The sequence below is a fragment of the Ornithorhynchus anatinus genome, chromosome 12 (genome assembly GCF_004115215.2).
Source record: "Ornithorhynchus anatinus isolate Pmale09 chromosome 12, mOrnAna1.pri.v4, whole genome shotgun sequence".
NCBI classification, from domain to species: domain Eukaryota; kingdom Metazoa; phylum Chordata; class Mammalia; order Monotremata; family Ornithorhynchidae; genus Ornithorhynchus; species Ornithorhynchus anatinus.
The window spans coordinates 37,539,985-37,565,837 of NC_041739.1; the positions used below are offsets into that span (position 1 = coordinate 37,539,985).

The following is a 25,853-nucleotide window of genomic DNA, read 5'->3' on the forward strand; positions in this document are numbered from 1 at the left end:
GGGGAGTTGATTTTACATGGATGAGTCAGCAATGACTAGGGTTTACAGGGTGGGGGTATTGATGACTTTATTGATTATGGTGATTGAGGGCATTGGGGAATGGGCTGGGCTCAAGGGTTTGAATTTGAGGAATGGGGAGGGGATACCCAAGTCTGGGATGATGATAATCACAATAATGATAATAGTAAGTGCTTAGTATATGCCAAGCATTGTTCTAAGTGCTGGGGGTGATGCAAGGTAATCAGTTTGGACACAGTCCTTGTCCCATGTGTTTCATTCTTCATCCTCAGCTTTACAGATGAGGTAATGGGAGCACAGAGAGGTAAAGTGACTTGCCCAAGATGACCCAGTAGGCAAGTGGCAGAGTTGGGATTAGAACCCATGACCTTCTGACTCTGAGAATGAGTCCTATATTAATGAGGTGTTGGTAGTGGAGCGGGCTGATGGCGGTAAGGAGAATGTATTTGATATTACTGACTTGTCCAGACTGTTGATGGGATTTGTTAAGCACTGACTGTGTGTTCCGAGTGCTTGAGTAGGTACAAGATAAGCAGATTGGACTCTGATGTGTGTGGTTAATGGTGCCTGTAGCCCAGTCTCTGATGTGGCTACAGTACTCATGCCTTGGAGGGGCAGGGAATGCCACAGACAACAAAGGTTTTGGTTTTACTGACGGGGAGATGAGTCTGGTATCTAGGAAGGGAAGTGTCTGATTTGGGACAAAAAAAATCTCCAGAGAGGAGGAATCTGAGGGGTTGTGATGCTATGAAGTCTGTTTTTAGAGGGAACGATTGGTGCTCAGGGTTCTGGGGGGGGGAGAAAGGGATGGGGCAGAAACGATGGGGTGCATGGAGGTGCATGCTCATTGTCTGTGTGTCTTTGTGTGTCTTTATGTGTCTCTCTGTGTGTCTGTCATTGAGCCCTCTACCTGTGCTCTTGCCAGCCCTCAGTTAGCTATTTCCCCCTCAACCATAAAGTTGTCAAAGCCGGCGATCTTATCCAACCTCAGCAAGTGCTCATGCCTCTGGAATGTGCTAAAAGGTGAGGGACTGTTTCTGCAAGACTTGTGCCGCCCCCCACCTCCCCAGTTGTTTAAAAGGAGGTGCGCTTCCAGCCCCCATCGACTGGAAACCTCCACCCTACCATCCTCGCTGGACTGAGAGTTTTGGATCAGTTCTGGAAGCGCGTCAGTATCGGAGAGTCAGATTGTAAGTCCTCTGGGGCAGGAATCAAGACCCGCCGATGGGAGAGGGGTGGAGTGGTGGTACTGTCACGTGCCCCTCGAGGGCAGGAGTGCGCCGACCTCAGCTGGTTATCTGAGGACTCTTTTTGGGCTTCCCAATTCCTGTACCCCAAGATATGTCGCCTATTTCCCCCACCCCCCCGAGGTACTCGAGCCCCTCCAAAGCCCAACAATGAGTTGGGGTTCAGTAGCCACCCAGTGGAGTAGACTGTAAACCCGTTTTGGGCAGGGAATGTCTGTCGTGCTCTCCCAAGTGCTTATATAGTGCTCTGCTCTCAGATACGCCGCACTGAGCCAGAACACCACAAACACAAGTGCCGCCGTAGTAGCAGAAGCTGAGTCGCCGTTAGTGTTCGCTGAGTACTTAGATGCAAAGCATCCTACTGAGTGCCTGGGAGACTGAGTTACCAAGTGCAAATCTCTCCTTGAGGTGGAATCTAGTCGACAGAATATTTCCAAATGACTCCGCCGCCCGCTCGTCGTGGTTCCTACTTAAATGGGCATAACACTCATATTATTGTCTGTCTTCCCCACTAAAATATAAGGTCATAATAGACAGGAAATCTCTCTGGTTCTATCTAGTTCTGCGGTGCCGGATAAATATGACTGACTAAAGTGGGTGTCCTTAGCAACTGAGCCCTCTCACCCCCGTCCTGCTCTTAGTACAGTGCTCTGTCAAATAGTGTTTGCTAAGACCCTTGCTATATTAATGCAACAGTGCCACTCTTCATTCTGTGTATCCATTTACTTTCTTTTTGATCAATTCGTACCGCCGATCCAAGCTTATCATAGGTTCAACGTGTTCAGTTTGGTGTACTGATCTTGTCTATGCCCTTCTACCTGTGAGTAAATCAATTTTAATATCTGTCATGTAGACTGGAAGCTTCTTGAGAGCAGAGGCCACGTGTGCTATGTAATGCTGAATTCTGAAGCATTTGCACCATGTTGTTCCAAAGCCGACATTTCCCCTTCTAGACTGTGAGCCTGTTGTGGGTAGGTCCCATGTGTTAAAGCTTTCAATTGTACTATGCCAGGGTCTTAAGTTGAGTGTTCTGCACAGAGTAAGAGCTCAAATGCAATGAGCTGTCTGACTGACTTAGATTGTAAGCTCCTAGTGGGCAGGGGTTGTGTCTCCTAAACCTGAGTTGCCAAAGAGTGTGCTTAAAGGAGTGTGGTCTCACTCAACTCAGGCCAAACTTGGGGGCAAGTGCCCCAATCTCCTTCTACTGTTGATGGAGTGGAAGAGGAGCAGGGGTGAAGGAGCGGATTGGTATTGGTAAGTGTTCAGAGTCTAGGCTGCCTGAGAGACAAGGCAGAAGCCCAGTTTGTTTCCGCCCCCTGGAGAAGTCTCCCAGACAGGCCTGCTCACAGGTAAGACGCTGGGGAATTGCGGGGGGTGGGGGGAGGTGTGGCTGTGTTCGGGGGGGGGGGGGGGTCTCCACGGGCTGAGACTCTGTTGGAGGAAACCCAGAGTGCGTGGGGTGTCCTGCTTTGGAGTGGCAAAGCCAGCCAGAACCTCCCCTGTGGGGCGTGTGAATGGCAGCTGCTCTGTTCTATATGAGAAATCTTTCCTCCTTTCTCTTTGTCTCCTCTTTTTCTCACTCTCTGACCTTGGGTGTGAATGAGCTTGCAGGGCACAGTCCAGCTGCAAATGGGACTGGGCCTGGGCTGCAGCATCCTCTGCCACAAGCAGGGGGGCAGAGTGAGATTATCCTGAGACCTTACAAGGTTTATCCTTAGGGCCAAGGAAGGAACCTGAGCCCCAGGTGCATCATGGGAGACCAGGCCCCCTGGCCCATCCCCGCCTCTCCAAGGACATCTTGGTGTGGACAGGACTGGACAGAATGGTGAGTTTTATGCCTTAAACTTGGGGCCTTCTGAGTTCTGTTTTGGGCAAGTGGGAGGAATTGAGGAAACAATGGTCTTTACTGAGCACTTTAGTCTAGACCACTTTGTGAAGTGCTTTAGAGAGTATAGTGAAAGGAACCTTATCCCCCTCTGGACATACACACACAATCCATTGCATCCATATAGTCCACAACCCAGAGCAGTGACCCAGTCGCTCTGGGCTCAGTAGTGACCCCTGACCAGGCTCCTATCCACCATACACCTTCCTGCTCCCTGGCTGGAAGACTGGGCTTCCCATTGCCGTCCCAACCGAGCCTTCCCCACCCCCAACGGTGACCGGCTGGCACTCACCCTGTGCGGGCAGGGGCACACCTCTTCAGCCAACCAACGGTCACATCCGTCCCCAGGAAGCCACGGCGCAGCCCCGAACCGGACCACCAGGGCTCACGGACAGTGGAGGAAGGACCAGCTACTCACCGGATGCCATGGACACTGATAAATTGTGCCGGCCCCACTGAGAGGAAATTTGTTGACACGAGGCTGTTGCCCCCTGGCCCCCCACCCCCACCCTTCCCGCCCCCTAGCCTGCAACTGTATCCCCTCCTTCCAGACAGTGCCATTTCCTTTGGGGGGCTTAAGGGTCAAACACTGCATCACGGGTGCCAAATCAATCCCTTGCAACTCCAGGAGGGTATGGAGGTGTGTGCATGTGTGTGTGCCTCATGCGTGAGAGCGAGGGCCGGGACCAGAGCGGGGTCAGAGGGGCCGCCCCTCTTGGGCCGGGTAAAGGGTTATGGAAACAGGGGTCTGGAGTTTGGGGCCGGTACTCCGTGGGCGGATCCGAGCGGGTGTGAAGTCGCACCGGGGCCCTTAATTCTATAGTCGGTGCGACATCCTCCTTGCCTGTTCTGCCCTGTGGGAGTTTCCTGCCTAACTCAGGCTTCAAGAGTACAGACTCCCTTTCCCGTCCAGGGGGCTGCCCCTGGGGGAGTGGGTGTAGGGACAGGTTGAGTCAAGGTGTGCGTGTGTCTGTCTGTATGGATGCGTGACTACCCTTGTCTTCCATCCCTCCTGGATGAGCAGAAAGAGGGGTGGAGAGGACTAACAGCAAATGCTTGAGTGGGAAGATGCAAAGTGGTTTCCCCCATCCTACCAACGGAAATGGCACTGTCTGGCCCCCTTCTCTCCCCTTCCTCTCCTCCTCCCATCTCTGTCCCCTTGGCAGCCTGGGATCTGTAAGCCCAAATGTCTCTGTTTGGAATAAAATGTATACGTTTTTCATCACTCTTGAGCCACTGGCAATTGGCCCCCCTCCACAGAAGGTTAGAATTAGGGAGAACCAGCTGTGTACTCAAAGCAGGTGGATGTCACCAGCTTCTAACTTGTAGCACCCTCCCAACCTCCAGATCTCCTTCCTTCTGGCTCATGCAGGCAGGGTAAGGGGTCTTATGAGTTCAAGGAAGGGGCTTGATGACACACTCTTTTTCTTCTTGCCTCTCCCCCTATCCAGCCTCAGGGTCTCTAGAGGAATGTGGCTCCCATGGGCTGGAGGGTTTCAGATTTCTCCCTGCCCCTATCGACTCTGGTGGGCAGGGTTAGCGTGGATGGCAGGACCCTCTAGGCCCAAGAGAGAGGGAAGGGGCAGCATGAGTTGGAGATGGGCAGGGGATCAGATTGGAGGATGTGCCAGGTTCCAGTACCCCACCAGTTAGGTGAATTAATCCGTCATATTGGAGCGACTTAGGTGACTTGCTGTGTGATTTAGTGGTGTGCCTCAATCTCTCTGGGTCTCTGCTTCCCCTTCCCTTTTCTAATAACAAGCACAATAATTGTGGTATTAAGTGTTTAAGTGCCAGGATGTCCATCATTTATTTATATTTGTATCTGTATCCCCTTCTAGTCTGTAAACTCCTGGTGGGCAAGGAATGTGTCTATTCACTCGGTTTTTAATCGCAGTAATAATAATAATAATAATGATTGTGGTATTTGTTAAGCACTTAGCATGTCAGGCACTGCAGCAAGAGCTTGGTTAAAGACACAGCAATTGGGATTGGACACAGTTCCTGTTCCATACAGGGCCCCTAGTCTCCATCCCCATTTTACAGATGAGGCAACTGAGGGCCAAAGAAGTTGTCATCTGCCTAAGATCACACAGTAGACAAGTGGCAGAGTTGGGATTAACTGGGCTATTTACGTGCCCACGATATGCCAGGTGTTATATGAACCGGGGGGAGAGGTGGAAGGGGGGAAACACAAGCAATTCAGGTGAGACACAGTCCCTGTTGCAGATGGGGCTCTCTGTTTTAACTGCCATTTTACAAATGAGAAAAGACCCAGGGAAGTGACTTGCCCAAGGTCACACAGCAGCCATGCTTAGGGTTGGGATTAGAACCCCTGACCTGATTCCCAGGCCAATGACAGGGAATTTTCACCAAGCACACACAGGGAACAGAAACAGGGAACAGGGAGTGGAATCACCCTGAAACAGACAGCTCAAAATACACAAGTACATGACCATGCAGAGATAGCACTCAAGGGCACACATGTGAGGGCATGTACTCTCACAAATGTACTTGTGCCTCAGAGATCCTGCTTACCTGTAATTTTCTTTTACTGTCTGCCTCCCCCACTAGCCTGTAAGATGCTCGAAGGCAGGGATCTTGTCTACCAGATCCGTTGAACTCTCCCAAGCGCTTGGTAAATTGGTCTGCATAAAATTCATTTGTTAATTTTTATTGAGCGCTTACTGTGAGCAGAGCACTTTACTAAGTCCTTGGGGGGGTATAAATATAGTAGTAAAGACAGACAATTCCTGTCCACCATGGGCTCACAGTGTGTGTGTGGGGGAGGGGGGGAGCATACATCAATACAAGCCAAAATACATCAATATATATAAATAAAATTATATACCTAAGTGCTGTGGGGAGAGGGGGAAAAGAGCAAAGTTGAGCCAGTCACGGTGATAAACAAAGGAGTAGGAGCTGAGGAAAAGTGGGGCTTAGGCTGGGAAGGCCTCTTGGAGGAGGTGCATCTTCAGTAGGGCTTTGAAGGGAGGAAGAGCGATTGGCAGATGTGAGAAGGGAGGCCCAAATCAAGCAAGTGAATTCATTGGTCATCTTGAAGCATTCTGGGCTAGAGGTAGGATGTGGGCCAGGGGATGTGCGATGAATCAGGGGAGATGGAGGCACGGGGGCAAGGTGTCAGAGAGCTTTAAAGCCAATATTGAGGAGTTTTTGTTTGTTTCGGAGAAGGATAGGCAACCACTGAAGACTTTTGAGGAGGGGGGTGACATGTCCAGAATGTTTCTGTAGAAAAATAAACCCTATTGTTTAGTCTCCCACGTGGCTTCTTTGGCAAGGTCCAGTCTGTGGAGCCCAACCATCCTCCTCTAATTAACAAGGCAGGGGAAGGAGAGAGAGGATAAAAAATCTGTTGAGAAACCAGCTGCTCCCATCCCCACCTGCATAATGATAAGTGTGGTGGCATTTATTAAATGTAAATATGTATGTGCCCAACACTGTACCAAGTCCTAGGTAGATTCAACATTATCAGGTAAGGTTCAGTCCCTGTCCCTCATGGAACTCACAGTATAAAAAGAAGGGGGAAGAGGTATTGAATTATGATTTCATCATTATTATTTCCATTATTAATAAGGACATTAGTAAAGCACTGATTATGTACCAGGCACTGTACCAGGATGTGGGGTGGAAGTAAGCAAATCAAACTGGACACAGTCCCTGTCCCACGTGGAGCTAATACCGTGACTTCAGATTACTTTTTTTTTCCAATTTTGAATGGCAAAATATCCCTATTATAGTCACTTTTTTGAATGCTGGTATTTCTGGATGCTGCAGAGAGTCTATCCAAATCTTTGTGGAAGTGTTATAATTGTTACAAAATCATGATAAGCTCACAGTCAATCAGTCAATGGTATCAAGTGCTTACTGTGTGCAGACCGCTGCACGAACCACTTGAGACAGTCCAGTACGTCTTAATTGGAAGACAGGTTCCCGCTCACAGTGAGCTTACAGTCTAGATGGGGAGATGGACATTAATATAAATTGCAGAGAGGGGAAATAATAGAATGGAACCATAATTGATGACTTGATGATACTGTTCACAATGAAAAAGCTTTTCCCACTCTCGCGTGGCAGATGGGGTTTGGGAGTCCTTAATACCGATGTGGTAGCTGAAGCCATGTCATTATTGTTATTCTAATGGCATTTAAATGCTAAGCAGTGTTGCCTAATGGAGAGAGTCTGTGCCCGGGGGTCAGAAGGATCTGGCTTCTGATCCGGGCTCTGCCGCTTGTCTGCTGTGTGACCTTGAGCCAGTCTCTTCACTTCCCTCTACCTCAGTCACCTCATTTTTAAAATGGGGATAAGGACTGTCAGGCCCTCGTGGGACATGGACTTTATACAACCTGATTAGCTTGTATCTACTTCCGCACTTAAAACAGTGCATGGTTCATGGTAAGCACTAAACAAATATCATTACAACTACAAAACTAAATGCAGGGGTTGGTACTGGGTAATCCAGTTCTGTATTCCTTGCCCTCAACGAGCTTAAAATAGGGATTATGACTGTGAGCTCCATGTAGGACACGGACTTTATATAGCCTGATCAGCTCATATCTGCCCCAGCACTTAAAACAGTGCCTGGCACAGCATAAGGGGCTTGATAAATACCGTCGGATAAAAAAGGAGCATTCAGAACTGTTACAAACATCTGGGTAAGCTCACTGTGGGCAGGGAACATGTCTACCAACTCTGTTGTACTGTTCTCTTGCATGCGCTTAGTCCAGTGTTCAACACACAGTAAGCACTCAATAAGTACCACTGATTGACTCTAGACCGTCCTTCTAAGCTGTAAACTCGTTGTGGGCCGGAAACATGTCTACCGACTGTTCTGTTGTCCTCTCCCAAGCTCTCAGTCCACTGCTCTGCACACAGTAAGCGCCCCCAAAATTCCATTGGTCGGACTGATCAAGTGGTTAAAGTCTGGGGGAATTGCGAGGCTGTTGGACTCCCCCGAGTGGAACTCATAACTGATTAATTCACCAGAAGAGTTTACGCATCTTCACCTGGTCGTCCGCTCTGTGAACCTGATGCCAAAGGAGTTTTCCTGATGTTCATGACTTGTTCGCTGCAGAGTCGGGGCCTGTTTGACTTGAGAAAACTGATGTTTCCCAACCCAGCTTCTGTCAGCAGAAGCGTCCAAAGCAGCAGAATCGAATTACCCAGTGACCTGCCAAGTGCAGTGCAGGGGGAAATTAACTGGCATAATTCATTAGCTGGATGGATGGTTCCAGTGTCGCACCTCTCCCACGAGACCGAGAATCCTCTTCCCCTACTTCTGGGCCCAGTTGGCTCTAAGCCCTGGGACGAGGAAAGCCCCACAGATCTCCTCCTCCAGAACTCTGCAGGTTGGGACTGGGTGACCAAGGGGAGAATCCTACTCGCTACTGTTCTCTCTGCAGTTGCAGCTCATCTCAACTCTTCACCCTTGAAGTTTATCCCCCCGCACTTGGGTGGTCACATCAATTCCCAAATGCACACCACCACTGAAAGATGGAGTTCCGTAATTCACTCCCACTCAAAGGAGTATGTGTGTGTGTGTCCTTGCATGCATGAAAGATGGGGTTAGCCTTGGGGAGACTAATGAGGGGACTGCCACAGTCAGCAAGATAGCTGGTTCTGTACTCATGAAGTGCGGCTCAGGGCAGGGAGCTGGCTTGGGCTTGGCCAACTGACCAGACATGCAGCCCTGCACACCCCTGTCGACAACTGGGGACCCCCTCCACGTGTGATAGTGGTAGCTCCTATCAAATCGGGGATCCCCTCCGTGTCCACCACAATGCATTTCCCAACTCTAATCCTCGTGGAGAGATGGAGCCGGGAACTGTGCCGCCACCTCTAAGGGAAGGTGTTGGTTGTGGTTGGTGAATATGTTTGTTTGAATTACCGTACTTCCAAATTCATCTCTGGAGGAGGAGGAGAGAGAGAGGAGGGGGCTTCCAGCCCCTGCACAGAGGCTGGTACTGGAAATGGGAACTGGGACTCTGCGCAGGGAACTGGTTCTTTCTGACCCGACTGTAGAACGGAGAAGACCCGGGCCCTTAATTCTCTAGATGGATCAAACCTCCCATTGCCCTCAGTCCTGTCTGCAGACTCATACTGCATATCTTCAGACTCGGAGAAGGGGTATCTGTGGCCTTGACCAGTGGTGACTTCTGGGGGTTGGGGGAGGGAGAAGTCTGGTGTCAGGAGTAGGACAGGGTGACGTTAGCACGTCACCCCTGTTCCTCTTTGAGGATCAGAGCTGTGTGGACTTCAGTTCTACAACAGGAGTGCAGGGACTGAATTCTGTCCAGTCTTTCATTATTCTGGGCATCCAGTCCCTGGAGAATGTCTAGCAGACTTGAGAATATGAAGATGGGGTTAGTTAAGGGTTTTGAACTAGCTGCAGCATGTAGTAGTCTGCTTAGTAATAATAATAATAATAATTATGGTATTTAAGTGCTTACTATGTGCCAAGCACTGAGATAGATACAAGGTAATCAGGTTGTCCCATGTGGGGCTCACAGTCTTAATCCCCATTTTACAGATGAGGCAACTGAGGCACAGAGAAGTTAAGTACTTGCCCAAGGTACTTGCACACAAGTGGGAGAGATGGGATTAGGACCCACATCCTCTCACTCCCAAGCTCTTGCTATTTCCACTAAGCCACGCTGCTTGGGAGATAATAATAATGATGTTATATGTTAAGCACTTACTATGTGCTAAGCACTGTTCTAAGTTCTGGGCTAGATACAAGGTAATCGAGTGGTCCCACTTGGGGCTCACAGTCTTAATCCCCACTTTACAGATGAGGTAACAGGCACAGAGAGGTTAAGTGACTTGCCTAAAGTCACACAGCTGACAAGTGGCGGTGCTGGGCTTAGAACCCAAGACCTCTGACTCCCAAGCCCATGCTCTTTCCACTAAGCCACGATGGCAAGCTGCAGTTGTTAAAGCTCACCTCTATTGGGCAATCCACATTTCAGGAAGACTAGATGGTTTTCGTGGCTCGGTGGAAAGTGCCCGGGCTTGGGAGTCAGAGGTCCTGGGTTCGAATCCTGGCTCTGCCACTTGTCAGCTGTGTGACTGTAGGCAAGTCACTTAACTTCTCTCTATGCCTCAGTTACCTCATCTGTAAAAATGGGGATTTAGACTGTGAGCCTCACATGGGACAACCTGATTACCCTGTATCTCCCCCAGCGCTTAGAACAATGCTCTGCACATAGTAAGTGCTTCACAAATACCAACGTTATTATTATCATTATTATTTTTGCCTGCCTATCTCTCCCTTTCTATCAGACAAATGGCTCTCCTGGAGTCTGAAATGTCCAACAGATGTGATCCTTAGCGGGTGACGGAGGACAGGACGGGGAGACTTGGGCCTCCGTAGTCACTCACTCAGGCGAGTCTTCCGGGACCAGATCTCATAACGCCAGATCTCACAACGCCAGACATGATGGAGTGCTTACTGTGTGCAAAGCACTGCACAAGGTGCTTGTGAGAGTACAATAGGACAGACACATTCCCTGCCCACAACCACAAGGCCTAGTGGTAAGAGCGCCGGCTTGGGAGTCAGAGAATGCGGATTCTAATCCCACCTCTTCCACTTGTCTGCTGTGTGACCTTGAGCCAGTCACTTAACTTCTCTGTTCCTCAGTTCCCTCATCTATAAAATGGGGATTAAGACTGTGAGCCCCACATAGGACAATCTGATCACCTCGTATCTACCCTAGCGCTTAGAACAGTGCTTGGCACATAGTAAGTGCTTAACATATAGCATAATAACTCATTATCGTACTCCCCCAGCACATCCTACAGTTCTCAGTACACAGTCCATGCTCAATAATCACCGGTATGTTTTCACCTCGTTCTCTCCTTAGCGGCTAGAGCCCAGGCCTGGGAGTCTAAAGGTAAAGGGTTCTAAACTTGGCTCAGCCACTTGTCTGCTGTTTGGCCTTGGGTCTTTCCTCGGCCTCAAGGATCGTCTCTCTTATTCTGTGGGCAGACTCAACTCCCAGATTTTCCCTCATACTGAATGGAGTGCATTGCTACCCTAAAGAGAGGGGGTGTGGAGTGCGGTGTGTGTGTGTGTGTGTCCATATAAATAATGGGGGGAAGAAGAGTGATGAGACAGATGCCACTCATGGGAGAACAGGGGCCTGGGCTCTGGGCAGAAAGCTAGTTCTGTCTGATTTGCCTGGGACTGAGAAGACCTAGGGGCCTTAATTCCCTAGATGGGTCAAGCCTCTCTGGGACTACAGTCCTGACTGCAGGGCCATTGCACATCCTCACTCTCTGGAGAAGGGACCCTTTTGGGCTCATTGTGGAAGTTTTTGGTTTCTGATATCAGGAGGAGATCAGGGTATCTCCCCTATTTCTCTCTGAGAAGTAGAGTTGTGCAGGTTCCTGCCTGAAATCGAGTTCATAGTGGTGTGGGCTGGGAGGGACAGAAGGCAGGTATTGTACCAGAAACTGAATTCTATCCATTGTGCGTGCAGTTCTGCACCTTCAGTCAATCAATTGGATTAATGGAGTGCCTCCTGTGTGCAGAGCACTGTAATAAGTGCTTGGGGGAGTACCCATAGGACAGGCACATTCCTTACCCATAACAAGCTTACAGTCCAGAGGGGGAGGCAGACATTAATTTAAATATGTAAATAAATAAAAAGGGCAGATTGTTGCAGTTATCTTAGTGAGGTGGTCTGCCTATATGCCTCACCTCTCCAGATGATAGGTTCAGTGTTTGGTGGAGGAGAGGGAAAATAGTGTCTGCTAAAGAAACCTATGTTGCCTGCAGTCTCCTCCCCCTCCTTCTCCAGCTATGAGATATCAGAATCTGTGGAAGACTGAAGGGTTTGGCCACAGAAGCAGAGGGCAGGGCAAAGGGCAGGGTGAGGGAAACTGGCCCCTCACTAATCCACATGCGTCTCTTAAGGTCAGGTTCCACAACTCCAGATGTGTTTTAGTCAGGACTGGTGGAGAGGGTGCAGTGACATTTTGCTTCCATTAGACCCAAACTATACTGCCTCCTACCTAGAGGAGAGCTCTGCAGTGAGTCCTGCTTTTTGGAGGGACCATGAGGTGGGTGTGAGGGAAAAGAGGAGCACGAGTCTGTCCTGTTGGCTCAGACATAGAAACAGTGTTTGCTCCCCAACCCCTTCGAAAAAACTAGCTTTTCTGCAGTCTTCTGTGCCTCTTACTCCAGTTCTGAGAAAGACTAGAGACAGACACGTTAGGAGCAATGAAACATTAAAACACAACACATGCACAAAATAAAATCAAGATCAGCTCTTTTCCTCTTTTCTCACTCCATTCTGTGACAAATAGCAGAAATGAGGGTTTAGTTGGGGAAGATTTCTTGGAGGAGATGTGATTTTAGGAGGGCTCTGAAGGTGAGGAATAAGGTGAGGATAAGAGGAATGCTCTGGGGGTGAAGGGGGTGTGGAGTTTGGGGTAATTTTGAATCTGCTTTCTGGCTTGCTTACTAGGGGCTCTTCTTGGCCAGGTAATTTCCTTAAAGGTGTCCTTCGCCGGCTTTGTGGAGATATAACCTTTCCCGACCTTATTCGTGTCTGTGAGGGAAGTGGATAGTGGGGTGAAGGGCCAAACACTCCATTTCAGATGGCTTCTTAGCCACTCAAACTGCCTCTTTGTTCTCTAGCCTTTCTCTGTGGCTGTAGAAATTCCAAGAGACACTTCCTTTCTGCAATTGATCAGTGGTGTTTACTGAGTGCTTACTATGTGTAGAGCACTGTACTGTATGGTTAGGAGAGTACAGTACAATAGAATTAACAGACATGTCACTGCAGCCCTGACTCACCACCTTAACAGACCTGTCCCCACTTTTCTGCTCTACTTCCTTTACACCTTCAAGCCATGCTTCTCTCCCACATACTTCCAGAGTTCCCTTTCAATCTTACAGGTCCAGCATCAGTTGAATGGGGAGGACCCAATTAATACAATACAGGTAAGGTAAGGATCTAAGTGGAAAGATATACACCTAGTTGTTGCGGGATGTATAGTTCAGTGCTTGGTGGGGTACCTAAGAGCATAGGTAAATTGAAAGGGTAAATAAACTGTGTGTGGGGGTGTTGGGTGTATGTGGTAGAGTTGGGTGTGGCGAGGATGTGAGTTTGTCAGGGAAGGCTTACTGAAGTAGAAACAATTTCAATAGGCCTCGTAAAGATTTGGGAGACGACTAGTATGTCCACTATGAAGGCAGGCTATGTGGGGATGAGTTGGGATGGACGGGGTACACATGAGACACGTTGAGCAGGCTGGATCTTGCAGGAGCTTCCTAAACTCAACTCAGAGCCTTCTGGAGGTGGATGTCTAAGGGGTCCTGGTGATGGGAAGAGAGGGATCACTTTTCCTACCAGAATCTTCTTATACTACCTGGCTGTGAAGACTGTTCTTCCTTTAGGGTGGGTGCAGAGGAGTTGAGTTTCCATCTCTAAGGGAAGGTGATCGGGCATGTGCGGATGATTAAAAGTTATGGCGGAGAGCAAGGAGGTGGTGAGCAGAGGGGCCTATCACTCTCGGCACTGAGGCTGGTTCTACAAATGGGGGCTCAGGCTCTGTGGAGGGAAGTGGTTCTGTCGGGCTTGATCGGGGAGCTGAGAAGATCCAGGACCCTTAATTCTATTGCTGGGTTAATATTCCCTGAACCCACAGTCCTGTCCACAGGGTCGCTATGCACATCTTTGGCCCTTCAGAGCTGGAACTCCTCAGTGGCTGTCTCTGATGGAGTTGGGCGGGTGCAGGGGGGTGGGGGGCCGTCTAGGGTTAAGAGTGAAGCTGGCTAGGTACTTTCTGGCTTGCTAGCTGAGAGAGCTTCTAGGTCAGGTAATTTCCCTAATGACCTCTCTGCAGGACTGTTCTGTGTGTGGTGGTGGGGTATCATCCCTCACCTATCCTGACCTCATGCCCTTGTTGTGGGTGGGAAGATGTGTAGCATCACTTAATGGAAAGAACACAGGCTTGGGAGTCAGTGGGCGTGGGTTCGACTCTCGGCCCCACCGCTGGCTGCTGTGCGACCTTGGGCAAGTCATTTAACTTCCCTGGGCCTCAGTTACCTCATCTGTTAAATGTGGATTAAGACAGTGAGCCCCAAATGGGGTAACCTGAATACACTGTGTCTATCCCAGCACTTAGAACAGTGTTTGCCACCTACTGAGTGCTTAAAAACATACCATAATTATTATTATTATCATTAGTGGGGTGAAGGTTCCAATAATCCATCTCAGATGGCTCCCTTGCCACTCAAACTGCCTCTTTATGTAGCTGTGGAAGTTCTCAGAGACATTATGCTCCTGCAATCAATCAATGGTATTTACTGAGTGCTTAGCATGTGCAGAGTACTGTACTAAGTGCTTGGGAGAGTAGAGTGCAACAGAATTAGCAGACACATTCCCTGTAACTCTGACTCACCACCTCAGTATACCTGTCCCCACTTTTCTGCTCTCATTATGGGGTCTCCCTTCCTAATACCTTCAGATGTGCCTGTCTTCCCCAGGCTCCAAGAATCCCCTTTCAATCAGAGTTCCACCATCAGTTTTATGGGATGGACCCTGATGATACAATACAGGTAAGGGAAGGATCTGAGTATAAGGGTATGTACCTAATTGTTGTGATGTGAATATTTCAGTGCTTAGTGGGATGGACTATGTGCATGGGTGAGCTGGAAGGGGAAATAAAGTGTGTATGTGTAGGTCACTCCTTCCATTCTCTTTTCCCAGGAAAAAAACCCTGTTGTGAGTGCTGGTGGCTTCTGGCAATATAGTGCTAGGTGGAGGATACTGCTCCTCAGTGTGTCCACCCCATTCTTCTCTGAGAAGAGTTGAGTGAGTGGGCTCCATGTGAGTCATGAGGGGTGAGGGTGGAGAGGACAAAGTAGCCATTGTATTAGAAAGTGAGTTATCCCTTACATAGCTGTGGGACATCCAGTCCCTTGAGGAAAAGCCATCATCATCACTTAACAAATACCATTATTTTTATGATTATTATCATTAAATAGAGGAAATAAGGGTCTTAGTTGGGGAAGACCTCTTGGAGAAGATGTGATTTTAGGAGGTCTCTGAAGGTGAGGAGAGATGTGGTCTGTCCGATTTGAAGGGCCAGATTGCCCTGACTGTTCCTTGGGTCTATTGTCAGTGTGCTGACAATAGGGGCTGGGAAGAGGGAACTGAGACAAGATGGGAAGGTAAGGTGAGGGTCGAGACAGAGATGAGACCCACTGGAAGGGTATTTGGAATTTGCTTTTCTATGGAAAAAACCCTTTCATAAGAATAATGATGGTATTTTTTAAGTGCTTACTATGTGTCAGGAGGTGCTATATTTAGCAGTGGGTGAACATAAGCCAATTGGGTTGGACACCGTCCCTGATTGATCTGGGCTCACAGTCTCAATCCCCATTTTATAGATTAGGTAATTGAGTCATGGAGAAATGCCCGGGGTTACATAGCAGATAAAGGACAGGGCTGGGACCAGAACACATGACCTTCGTGCAATAGATGCTTTCCCCATAAGCTTTCCCACAACCTAACCTTTGCCCATTTCCTAACCTTTTCCCCTTGCCTAGCCTTTTCACATAGTGTATCCTTTTCCCCTGGCTTAACCTTTTCCCCTGGCTTAACCTTTTCAACTAACGTAACCTATTCGCCTAACCTAAACTTTTCACCTAACCAAACCTTTTCCCCTAGCTTAACCTTTTCCCCTGACCTGACTTTTTCATTTGCATACCTTTTCCCCTGGCCTCACCATTGCCCTTACCCTAACCTTTTTCCCTGGCCTAACCATTTCCCCTGGCCTAATCATTTCCAATAATCTAACCTTTCCCCCTAGTCTAACCTTTTCCCCTTGTCTAGCCTTTTCCCCCTGCCTAACCTTTCCCCTAACTCAACCACTTCACATAACTTAAACTTTTTGAGACTGTGATTGAGACTGTGGGCCTCACGTGGGGTAACCTGATTATACTGTATCTACTCCAGAGCTTAGAACACATAGTAAGTGCTTAACAAATATCAGCATCATTAGTTTGGGCCCCATAGCCTTTGCTTTGCAGGTTTGGGCCCAAACGCTTTTGGTTCCAGTTTAGGCCCCGCAGCCTTAACCTTGCAGATTTCCCCCCACCCCCCAATCTTTGCCCTGCAGGTTTGGCCCCGAGCATTTTTGGTACCAGTTTGGCCCCTGCAGAGTTTGCGTTGCCGGTGGGCCCGTACCCTTTTGGTACCAGTTTGGGCCCCCTCGAGTTTGCCTTGCAGGTTGGTCCTGGAACGCTCTTGGTTCCAGTTTGGGTCCCACAGCCTCTGCCTTGAAGGTCTGGACCTGAACCCTTTTTGGTACCAGCTTGCCCCCCCCACCCGGAGTTTGCCTTGCAGGTATTGCCTCGAACCCTTTTGGTTCCTGTTTGGGCACCCTAGAGTTTGCCTTGCAGGTTTGGCACCGAACCTTTTTGGTTCCACTTTGGGCCCCGCAGCCTTTGCCTTGGAGGTTTGCCCACCCCCACCCCATCCTTTCCCTTACAGCTTTAGCCCCCAACACATTTTGTTCCAGTTTGGGCCCCAAGAGTTTGCCTTCCAGGTTTGGCCTCAACACGTTTTGTTTCAGTTTGCGTCCCGCAGCCTTTGCCTTGCAGGTTTGGTCCGGAACACTTTTGGTACCAGTTGGGGCCCCTCAGCCTTTCCCTTGCAGGTTTGGCCCCGAACCCTTCTCGTTCCAGTTTGGGCCAGGCAGCCTTTGCCTTGAAGGTTAGCAGTAAAACTTTTTCGTTCCAGTTCGGGTCCCGCAGACTTTGCCTTGCAGGTTTGGCCCAGCACCCTTTTGATACCACTTTGGGCCCCCTAGAGTTTGCCTTGAGGGTTTGGCACCGAACTCTTTCGTTCATGTTTAGGCCCTGCAGACTTTGCCTTGCAGGTTTGCCCCCTCAGCCTTTGCTTTGCAGGTTTGGCCCCAAACACTTTTCTTTCAGGTTTTGGCCCCGCAGCCTTTGCATAGCAGGTTTGGTCCCGAACCCTTTTCGTTTCACTCTGGGCCCCACAGCCTTTGCCTTGCAGGTTTGGCCCCGAACCCTTTTGGTTCCATTTTGGGCCCTGCAGCCTTTGCCTTGTAGGTTTGTCCCCCAGGCCTTTGCTTTGCAGGTTTGGCCATGAACGCTTTTCATTCATGTTTGGGCCCTGCAGCCTTTGTCTTGCAGCTTTGGCCCCAAAACCTTTTGGTTCCAGTTTGGGCTGCCTAGAGTTTGCCTTGTGGGTTTGACACCAAATACTTTTCCTTCATGTATGGGCCCTGCAGCCTTTGCCTTGCAGGTTGGACTCTGAATGCTTCTCATTCCAGTTTGGGCCCCGCAGACTTTGCCTTGCAGGTTTGGCCGAACCCTTCTGGTTCCAGTTTGGGCCCCCTAGAGTTTGACTTGCAGGTTTGGCCTGAGCCCTTTTGGTTCCAGTTTGGATCCCCTAGAGTTTGCCTTGCAGGTTTGGCCCCAAACCTTTTTCGTTCAAGTTTGGGCCCTGCAGCCTTTGCCTTGCAGTCTGGGTCCTGAACATTTTTGGTTCCAATTTGGGCCCCACAGACTTTGCCTTGCAGGTTTGGCCCCGAATCCTTTTGGTTCCAGTTTGGTTCTCTTAGAGTTTGCCTTGCAGGTTTGGCTCCGAACACTTTTCGGTGCAGGTCTGGGCCCCGCGGCCTTTGCCTTTCAGGTTGGTCCCTGAACTCTTTTGGTTCCATTTTGGGCCCTGTAGCCTTTGCCTTGCAGATTTGCCACATCAGACTTTGCCTTGGAGCTTTGACCCTGAAACATATTAGTTCCAGTTTGGGTTTCACAACCTTTGCCTTGCAGGTTTGGCCCCTAACCCATTTGGTTCCACTTTGGGCCCCGCAGCCTTTGCCTTGCAGTTTCGGCCCTGAACGCTTTTGGTTCCAGTTTGGGTCCCACAGCTTTTGCCTTGCAGGTTTGGATCCCTTTCCCAAACTCAAACCAAAGGTGCTCAACTCTGCCCCATCCTTGACACCCAAATCTGCTTCACCCCCACCCCGGCCCCCTCCCCAGCCCTGAATCCAGCTAGGCCGGAGAAAGGTATTGAAGGTCTCCCCCTCCCACCCGAGTTCCCTTCCCTCCCTGATTCCATGTATGGAGTCCCAGGCAGAACTGGGCTCCTGCTGGAGCCAGGCTGAGGTGGGCACCCTGGTGGGCCCGTTAGGTTTGACATCATAAACTGGGGGTTCAGGCCCCTTGGAGGCATGGAGATTTGAGGAACTGTCTGGCTCATTGAGTCCTTAGCAATAAACCCATCTTCACTGTGGAGGTTGAGGTATGTGAGTGAGTGAGAGACAGAGACAGAGACAGAGAGAGAGAGTGTGTGTATGCGTGTGTCTGTAAATGGGCGTGAGTGTGTGTGTCAAGAATCTGATTTCTACTCAATTGCTTTCCCTACCCATAGTTCATTGCTATGTCTGTCTTCCTCACTAGACTTTGAGCTCCCTGAGGGCAGGAATCATGTCTACTTAGTAATAATAAGTAATGATGGTATTTGTTAAACGCTTACTATATGCCAAGCACTATTCTAAGTGTGGGGAAAGATACAAAGTAATCAGGTTGTCCCACATGGGGTTCACAGTCTTAAATCCCATTTTACAGATGAGGCAACTGAGACAGAGAAATTAAGTGACTTGCCCAAAGTCACACAGCTGACACGTGGTGGAGTCAGGATTAGAACCCAAGACCTCTGACTCCCAAGCCCGTGCTCTTTCCACTGAGCCATGCTGTTTCTCTAGTTACTTTATTATTCTCTCCCAATCACTTAGTATAGTTCTTTGCACATAGTGAGGGCTCAATAAATACCACCGAGCGATTGATTGTACTGTGTGATCTTGAGGGTGTATGCATGCCTATGGGCGCGTGGGCACATCTGTATGTGTCTGTGTACCTCTGGAAGCTGTTCTATAAAACCACTGGGTGACCACCCCCGGGCCTCCGCACACAATTTTAATGACTATGTCTAAGACAACCAGCAGGTGGGAAAGAGAAGGGCAGCGAGTGGCCAGGCAGGTAGACAGAGACATGGCCTGAAGGGGCCAGGATTCTGCAGGCTGAGAGGAGCACAGAAGTGTAGTTTACAGATCCGGGAAGGGTGCCAAGAGGGGGGACCCAGCGTTGTTTTTTCCCAACCAACCCCAGCAAGATGGGGACCCCCAGTCGTAGCTGGATAGTGGTGGGTCTAGAACCAACAAGCAGCAGGAAATGCTCTTGTCATGGCAGAGAGCGAGCACCCGGAACGCATTCTGTCGGGAAGCCGAGCACGATGTGGGCCAGACCCAAGGCCTAGCCCACCAGTCGCTGTAGAGTCGGGGATGGAGAGCGGGGGACCAGACGGTCCACTCCCCGACTGCAAGGACGAGGGTCCAGGAGGACCACCAGCACCCAGTTCGGAGACCGAGTCCTAGTGGACCGGGTCGTGATAGGATGTCTAGTTGTTTGCTCGACACCTCCCATCAGTTATCAGGAAATACTACTACGGCGAGCCCTTGGGCGGCCACCCCGGCTGACAGAAGCATCCAGCGACCTCCCCGGCCTCGACCTCGACACGACTCTCCTGGTAAACTCATCGTTCGGTGGCTCGCAGTGCCCTCAGAACCAAACCAGCGGGCACAAGCTGGCGCACTACAGGTGGGAGACAGCTGTGCTGAGCCTCATGCTTATGCTGGGGACCCTCTGGCTGGGCCACACCCTCTACCAGTTCAAGAAGAGGTGAGGGGGCGGAAGACCCGGGATGGCTGACCCAGGCCCAGCTGGACAGTGCACGGGACCCAGGAGCAAGGGAGGGGATGGGGGGACAGAGGGCAGGTGGTCTGCATGTGGGGAAGACCCCTCCCCCACCCCCAGTCCCTCCCACACACACTTGCAAGTTGGGGGAGAGGCAGAGGGAGGAGATATAGTCCCTGCCTTCAAGATCTGATGGGTAAGTAAGGGGACACACACACACACACATACACACACACACAGACCCCCCCTCCCTCCAGAGTGACTGGAGTCAGGTCGAGGGTCAATTCAGGCGGAAGTAGTGCTTAGCTTCGGAAGGAAATGGTTCCCGGTGCGCTTGCCCTCCTCAGTCCCTACCTGCACTCCCACATTTGGGAGATTCTGTCCAATTGTGTGCTGCCCATCTCGGTGCTCACCTTCTCCCTCGTGGGCTCCTATTTCTTCCAGAAGATAGAGAGTGAGTGTGCCCCGGGGGTGCCCTGTGGTATCGCCCACCCACCCCACCCTGTCCGAGGGCACCTCCACCAAGCTGAGGCCTCTTCCCCTGCTGCCTGGGTTCACGGCCCACCTTCCGAGCCCTGGCCTGAGTCTGAGCTGGGCCGGACGGGTCATTCCAGCCGTGCTGCAGATGTCCAGCGGACGTGGGGGGTGGAGGGGCTGGGGGGAGAGAAGTGGGGGTGTCTAGACGGGGCCTGGCCATGCAGATCAGGATTCCATCGCCAACGATGGGGGCAGGAACCACATTGCTAGCGGACATGATTGTCCTCGGGAGGAAGCGTGGGGGCAGGCGCGGTTGGCGGGGGGGCCCTCTGGCCCAGTCCAGGTGGGAAGAGGGGAGGGCGACAGCGATCGGGGGTGAGGGTGCCATTTGTTCTGCTCAGTGCACCAACTTGGCTGTGGTACTTGCCCCTTCCCCTGGCGCTAAAGCAAGAGGGCTCGGGGGCATGAGGGAGTCGGGGAGACCAAAGCCAGGATGGGGAAAGAATCAGGATGAGAAGGGGTGGGCTTCTCACAGACCCTCCCCCCACCCTCCCGTTAGTGTCCAAGTTCAACTACAACTCCAGCGAGAGCCTGTTTGAGCTGGCACCGGTGCACCTGCTGTCCACCGGTGCAGCCCTGAGCGCTATGGGCCTGGGCTTCTTGTTGTCCATGCTCTTCTTCATCCAGCAGAACATCGTGGCGCCGTTGGCCAACGCCCCCGAGAACAGGTTCGGCCTCCCCCCGCCAGTCCCCCCATCCCCGCCAGGCCGGCCCTGACTTCCCTCCGCCTCATCTTTTGGATTGGGTCAGAGGTGGCTCCAGCAGAAGGAAGCAGTACCAGGGACTGGGGTCCCCAGAAGCAGTATGGCCTAGAAGCAGCGTGGCTCAGTGGAAAGAGCACGGGCTTTGGAGTCAGAGGTCATGGGTTAGAAAACCAGCTCGGCCACTTGTCAGCTGTGTGACTTTGGGCAAGTCACTTAACTTCTCGGTGCCTCAGTTACCTCATCTGTAAAATGGGGATTAAGACTGTGAGGCCCACGTGGGACAACCTGATTCCCCCATGTCTACCCCAGCGCTTAGAACAGTGCTCGGCACATAGCGCTTAACAAATACCAACATTATTATTATTATTAGTGGAGAGGGCCTGAGAGTCAAAGGGACTTGGGTTCTAATCCAGATTCCCCCACTTGTCTACTGTGTGACCTTGGGTGAGTCCCATCACTTCTTTGTGCCTCAGTTACCTCATCTATAAAATGGGGATTAAGACTGTTCTCCCCATGCGAGATAGGGACTCTGTCCAACCTAACAATGTTGTATGTACTCCAGCACTTAGTACGGTGTCTGGCACACAGTAAGTGCTTAACAAATACCATTAAAAAAATAAAATGTTAGGGAGTGAGCCTGAGAGGCAGTTGCAGCCAGCCACCATGGGACCCTGGGGCAGCACTCTCCCTCATTTAGTAAGGGAGGGAGGGGCTCAACTCAGTCCCTCCTTGTATTATCATAATTATTGGTGATATTAGTAACAGTACAGGCTTTAAGGTATTAAGTATAGGTTTCTATTTGCCCAGCACTGTTCTAAGTCCTGGGGCCCTTAGAAGTTAATCAGGTTGGACAGAGTCCCCACCCTACAAAGGGCTCATGGTCTAAGTAGGAGGGAGTAGGATTTAATCCCCATTTTACAGATGAGGTAACTGAGGCCCAGAGAGGTGAAGGGACTTACCCAAGGCCACCCAGTACACATGGGGAGGGGAAGCCAGGATTAGAACCCAGGTCCTCTGACTCCAAGGTCCAGGCTCTTGCCACTAGGCCCCACTGCTTCCTGCATGGCTTATAGAGCGGGCGGGGGGGTGTCTTTGTAAGTGTGTTTTGGGGGTGCCTGACCCTGGATGTCTGTGGTCCATACGACAGGTTGGTGAAGGGCACAGCCTACCACTGGGACCTGCTGCTGGTGGCTCTGATCAACACGGGGCTGTTCCTGTTCGGTCTGCCCTGTATCCACGCCGCCTACCCTCGCTCCGCCATGCACGTCCGAGCCCTGGGCTTTGTGGAGGAAAGCGTGGAGAATAGACACATCTATGAGACATGAGCGCCTCCGCCCCTCCTCCAACCCTTGTCCCCACTCCCAACCCCTCTCTACCCCAGCATCAACCCCCCGAGGAGGCCTTGGTAGTCGGATTGGTGGGGGATAGTTACGGCGCCACAGCCCCCTCATTCATTCATTCTTCATTTAATCATATTTATTGAGCACTTACTGGGTGAAGAGAACTGTACTAAGCGCTTGGGAGAATACAATAGAACAACAGAGCAGGCACATTCCCTACCCACAAAGAACTTACATCTAGAGGGGGAAGCAGACATTAGCAGAAATCAGTAAATAGCAGATCTGGACACAAGTGCTGTGGGGCTGGGAGTGGGGGATGAATCAAGGGAGCAAGTCGGGGTGATGCAGAAGGGAGTGGGAGAAGAGGAAAGGGGGGCTTAGGGAAAGCCTCTTGGAGGAGATGGACCTTCAGTAAGGCTTTGAAATAGGGGAGAGACAATGTCAGATTTGAGGAGGGCTGTGAAGATGAAGATGGATTAGCCAGGCCGGACCTCCCTGCCCCTTTCCCCAGGATCGCAAGTGTGAAGGAGACTCGACTGACCACCTTGGTGGCCAACGTCCAGGTGAGGTTGTCCCTCCTGCTGCTGCCCTTCCTGCTGCAGTGGATCCCGCAGTCCATGCTCTATGATCTGTTCCTCTGTATCGCCCTCACCTTGATTGACAGCAACCAGCTGTTGGAACGGGTCACCCTCCTGCTCAAGGGCAGGGTGCCCGGCCCCCTCTCACCCTCATCTTCTGGTCCCTCCTGCCCATGCCTTGTGGGGGGATGGAGGTGGGCGCCGACCCCGATCCCCCTAAGCCCCCACCCCCAGGGCCAGGCTGAGGTCTGGTAAGCCCAATTCACACCCACCTCGTGCCGCCCCCCTGCCCCCTCTGCAGACGGTCTAACCCCCCTCCCCCCGACTCTTTACATCTGGCGGGTGCCCCAGTGAACCATTCACTACTTCACCGGGCTGCAGGTGCTCCAGCTTCTGCTCCTCTGTGCCTTCATCATGTCTCAGCTGCTCTACGTGAAGATGATCTTCCCCTCATCATGATCGCCAGGATCCCCATCAGGTGCCCAACCACCCCCCTCCCCCCACCCTGCTTCCACCTCCTCGGAGCATCCTCCGATCTCTCCCCGGTTGGGGGATCGGCCTTTGGGCCTTTCTCTTTCAGTCAGTCATTTATTCAGTCTAATTTATTAAGCACTTATTATGTGCAGAGCACTGTACTAAGTGCTTGGAAGAGTACAATACAACAATAAACAGACACATTCCCAGCCCACAACGAGTTTACAGTCTAGAGGCTGCATGGGAAACGTAGGCTGCTCTGCACACAGTAAGTTCTCAATAAATACGAATGAATGAATGAGGTCAGACTGGAATGGGGAACTCGGACCCCCAGTCGGTCAGTAGTAGAAGCAGCGTGGGTCAGTGGAAAGAGCACGGGCTTTGGAGTCAGAGGTCATGGATTCGAATCCCGGCTCGGCCACTTGTCAGCTGTGTGACTTTGAGCAAGTCACTTAACTTCTCGGTGCCTCAGTTACCTCATCTGTAAAATGGGGATTAAGACTGTGAGCCCCATGTGGGACAACCTGTTTCCCCTGTGTCTACCCCAGCGCTTAGAACAGTGCTCGGCACATAGTAAGCGCTTAACAAATACCAACATTATCATTAGTAGTAGTAGTATCTACTGAACACTTACTGAGTGCAGAGCACTGTTCTAAGTGCCTAAAAAAAAGAGTACAGTATTACAATACAGCTGACACAATCCCCACCCACAATGAGCCTACAGCCTAGAGGAAGATGGAGCCTTGTTGTTGATGTTTGAAAACCTCCAGGGGCTGCTCCTGCCCCTCGGCCTTATCAGAAGCAGCATGGCGTAGTGGTTAGAGCATGGGCCTCCGAGTCAGAAGGTAATGGGTTCTAATCCCAGCTCCACCATTTGTCTGCTATGTGACCTTGGGCAAGTCACTTCACTTTTCTAGACCTCAACTGCCTCATCTGTAAAGTGGGGATTGAGACTGTGAGCCCCATGTGGGACAGGGACTGTGTCCAACCTAAATTGCTTGTACCCACCCCAGAGCTTAGTACAGTGTCTGGCATATGGTAAGCACTTAACAAATACTATTATTATTAGGATCGGGGGGAACAGCAGGGTTCAGCAGGGTATCCCCCTCCCAAACGGGTCTCCCTTACCTGTCGGTCTCCCCCTTCAGCTCTGCCACCCCATCTGCGACTCCCCCACAACTGTCTGTGTCTCCCCCAGGTACAATCTGCTGCCCAGAATCATCCAAGCCAAGTACCTAGATGCCATGAATGCAGAGCACTAGGCGTGAACATGTGCTGGCCCAGCTTAGCAGTACCCTGGCCTCTTCCTGCCTCCAGCCCAGGCACAGCACCTGGGAGAGTTGTGGGCACTGCCTGGTGGGGAAGCCCCGCCCTGGCTGGCCCCGGCAGGACCCTGGGATTCCACCAGCCCCCCCAGACCCTCAAAGGCCCAGGCTGTCGGACCCCCAGGGATCTGGCCATCAGGCCACCACGCCTCCGGCCATACCTGTTGTCGACCTGGAGCTGCCTGGGCTGCTTGGGGGCTGGACCCCGGGATTCTTCCCTTCTCCTGCCATCCTCTTTCCCCAGTACCGAAGTCGGGGTCCCACTCGTCCCCTAGAGCAGGTGTGAGCTGAAGGTCACCCCGACTTGTTAAAATCCCACGGCCAGAAGTGTCCAGGCCCAGCAGGACAACCTCTCTCCCGAATCCGGCCAGGAGTTGGGCTTCCCTAGTTCGGACCGTCATGGCCGCACTGGTCAAGCTCCAACCACGCCAAGACTGGCACATACCTGGTACCCGGGGCACAGATGAACAGACAGATCTGGGTGTGTGCCAGAGTGGGCCAGCCTGCTGGAGCATGGCTAGCCTGCTGCAGAGAACTCTGGCCCTCTGCCACCCAGAGACAGGCTCTTTTGTCCCCAGAGATCTGTGCCCTGCTGCAGATCTGGGGTTCTCTCACCCCTCTTTCTGCCTTCAGTCTCCGGATCCAGGCCCTCCTAACTGCCTGGCTGGTCCCCTCCTTGGGGTCCTCTCTGCCCGGTCACTAACCGTGGGGGTGGCATTTCCCATACCCCTAGACCCAGCACCCTCTGCCTTAGCCAGGAATGGGTTTGGGGTGGCAAGTGCCAGGGCCCACAGCAGGGGGGGATTTCCTCTCCTCTGACAGGATCAGATTCCACACTCCCCCAGCTTTGGGAAGACTTAGTCCGGGTACTGTCTGTCCCTTAGGGAGAGGGCAGACTGGGAGTTGCTGACTTTGTCCCCCAGTCCCTCACCCAGATATTTTGGAGAGTGGAGGGAGAAGCCCTATAGGTTGAGTTTGGTTCTGTC

General features: G+C 51.3%; 1 pseudogene; it reads left to right on the top strand.

The window, feature by feature from the left end:
- The first annotated feature begins 14,713 nt into the window (after positions 1 to 14,713).
- On the top strand, positions 14,714 to 24,836 carry LOC114815465 (annotated as a pseudogene).
- Positions 24,837 to 25,853: the final 1,017 nt, after the last annotated feature.